Source organism: Monodelphis domestica, chromosome 2 (genome assembly GCF_027887165.1).
Source record: "Monodelphis domestica isolate mMonDom1 chromosome 2, mMonDom1.pri, whole genome shotgun sequence".
Taxonomy (NCBI): domain Eukaryota; kingdom Metazoa; phylum Chordata; class Mammalia; order Didelphimorphia; family Didelphidae; genus Monodelphis; species Monodelphis domestica.
In genome coordinates this window covers 371,261,015-371,264,247 of record NC_077228.1, presented here as the reverse complement: position 1 = coordinate 371,264,247, position 3,233 = coordinate 371,261,015, and the positions used below count along the sequence as shown (strand labels likewise).

Here is a 3,233-nt window from a genome sequence, read left to right as displayed (position 1 = left end):
AGGAGAAGGGGAACTGCAGATAGAGAGAGCTGGAATGACCAGTAAAGGCAGTGATGAGTGTAGCCCCTGGTTTCAAAGAAAGTCTATTTACCCTTGTGTGTTGTCTAATCTAATTAACCTAAATTGTTCCAAGTCAAAGAGGCATCAACTTTATTTGTCTCCCAGGATCAAACTTCATAGTCCCTGATACGGGTGGGTCACCCAGGTGTTTGTTTAGGGAGATCCCACCTTGAGGGCATTTTTATATATTTAACATCATTTTCTCAGACTAGGCAAAGACAAGAATGAGTATCTCAACATGGTTTGCTAAGTGACAATGAGTATCTCCAGATGGTTTGTGTGTTACTCAATAAACCCTATATATAGTTTGATCAAATTAATGTGAAGATTATTTTGCATATGTTGAAATCATAGACTTGACTAGATTTTGGTGGAAGACAACGTGTTAAAAGAGATTTAACATGAGAAGACCTGGTTTCTATCTTAGCCTTGAAGTGACTACTAGGGATCATGGAATAATTTGAAAACTGTCTGGAATGGAGTTTTTTTTTTTTAATTTTAAATTTTATTAAAAAAAAAAACAAAAAACAACCTTACCTTCCGTCTTGGAGTCAATACTGTGTATTGGCTCCAAGGCAGAAGAGTGGGTAAGGGCTAGGCAATGGGGGTTAAGTGACTTGCCCAGGGTCACACAGCTAGGAAGTGGCTGAGGCCAGATTTGAACCTAGGACCTCCCATCTCTAGGCCTGGCTCTCAATCCACTGAGATACCCAGCTGCCCCCATGAAGTTCTTTTTTGAGACATATAGCTTGGCCCCAAAGTTCTGCATAATGTGTTTGCATACTTCCCTGTGGATAGAAATCTGATCTTCAGCAATCCAAGTCACCTTCTCCTCCTCCTCCTCCCAAGAACCTGGCAGGCATCTCCCCTCTCTTGGTTCTCTCCTAAAAATCAATCCTGGTTGCCTTACCACTATCCTTGTTGATAGCAAATTGCATAGCATTACACATACTCAATTTGAGTTTCAACTGGGACCTTCCTTTGTTGTCCTGGTAACAATCTACTTCAGTTGCATACCAATGACTAGCTGCATCCTTTGGTTATATTAACCCCATCTCAAACTGTTTTTCATTCCTGTGGTCTTCTTGTGGCTAGCTCTTCTGCGGATGTCTTGCAAATCATAGATCATGCATGTAGACCTGAGACCTAGGTCATCTAGTCCATTTCACTCACTTTATTTTAGAGATGAAGAAACTGAGGTCCAGAGAGGCAAGTGATTTACCCAAAGTCACTAAATCATGGAGGTAGATAACTGTGTAATGGAGGAGGGATTTGAACCCCTCATCCTCTGGACTCTAAATCCAGCAGTTACTGGTTCATAGGGTCATAGATCTAGCTTTGGAAAAGACCCAACAGGCCAGCCTCCTCATTTTACAAATGAGTAACGTGAGGTCCAGAGAGATTAAATGGCTTAATTCAAGTTATTAGAACTGGGATTGCAAACCAGATTCTTTTATTCCAGAGTCAATGTTCTTTCTATAATACCATGTTGTCCATGTTTCAGTCCTAGGGATCAAGGGCATATTTCTTTTCTCTTGTCCTGTTTTCCCCTGTTTCCTTGGAGATTATATACTTAACAATAGTATGTTCTTAAAACAAAGCTATTGAGGAGATTACAGACACCACTGGGGGACTTTCTACTTCCTCTACTTAGATATGAACCCATCCCTACCCAGGCATCACTTACCTGAAATCAATTTAATTCTGTGACCAAAATATCATGACTTGTGTGACCTGAAACAAACCACTTAGTCTCTCTTGGGCTCATTTTTCTTTTCTGTAAAATGAGATTGGACTAGATGACCTCTAAGATACTTAAGATTCTAGCATTTTATGTGGATGGGAATATGTTCTAAGAAATTTTCAGAGAAGGAATTCCACAGATTTTTTTTTAAAACCCTTACCTTCTGTCTTGAAGTCAATACTGTGTATTGGCTCCAAGGCAGAAGAGTGGTAAGGGCTAGGCAATGGGGGTCAAGTGACTTGCCCAGGGTCACACAGCTGGGAAATGTCTGAGGCCAGATTTGAACCTAGGACCTCCCATCTCTAGGACTGGCTCTCAACCACCAAGTTACCCAGCTGCCCCCACAGATTTTTTTCAAACTGATGAACCACTTATTTGGACAAGACAAAAAAACAAAACAAAACCCTGCACACTGTTTTCTTTTATGTAGAAAGTGGAACATTTCAAATACAGTATTTTTTATTTTTACAATAGAATCCATTTCAGTCCAGTCCCAAGAATTGCTTTTGCTTCTCATTTTAGAATTCATGTTTCAGTAATACATATTCACCCATTACAGCCAAAAGAGCATACTGGAATTTTGGATAATCATTCATGATTATGGTAACCATCCCAACATATGGCAAAAGCCCTACTGCTCTTCCTACAGCATCCTTTTTTTGCTAGCCAGTTTTGATTCTCTTTGTACAAACCTCTATCATCAACTTCATTCTTATCTCCTTTAGGCAGAAATTTGATGTTTCCATTGTGTGTGTGTGTGTGTGTGTGTGTGTGTGTGTGTGTGTGTGTGTGTGTGTATGTGTGTGTGTGTATGTGATATTTGATGACTCTTTGAACTATAGGAGTATTTCTTCATTCAGCCTTAGGAACAATGATTTCACCAGCTCTAATGGAATCTTCCTGGAAATTTGTTAAAAACAGAAGGTCTCCTCTATGAATTGCTGGCTCCGTACTGCCACTCAGGACCACCACAATAGGACTTTTGCTTCCAGTGACAATTACCAAGCCATTTCATATCATAAGAACAGAAGATACAATCATGCCCAAGTGTGTAAGTTCTTTCTATTTTTAATGATCTTCATGAAATTAAAGAAAACACAAGAAAATGATGTGTGTGTGTGAAACCTTCATGACAAGAGTTTTTACAGCTACAGTTTAAATCTTCTTTTCATTTCTCATGGGAGATAGAAATTCCATGTCTTTTTTCTCCATTCCTTTTAGTTTGCATCAAGGTCATAGTCAAAGCCCTGCTCTACCCTCTCTTTCCCAAGAAAAGTCACTTCTGCTTCTCTAATCTTTCTGCACAAGCAGAAATTGTCATTGAGACTTAGGAACTTATGACATGGAGGCTAATGTAGACTTAAAGGGTAACCCAGTGTAATAGAATAACAATGGATAAGACACAGTGGGGTGGCTGGTAAATGTTTAA

At 39.5% G+C, this 3,233-nt stretch overlaps 1 pseudogene; it reads right to left on the bottom strand.

The window, feature by feature from the left end:
• Positions 1 to 609: 609 nt before the first annotated feature.
• On the bottom strand, positions 610 to 2,980 carry LOC130457012 (signal peptidase complex catalytic subunit SEC11C-like; annotated as a pseudogene).
• Positions 2,981 to 3,233: the final 253 nt, after the last annotated feature.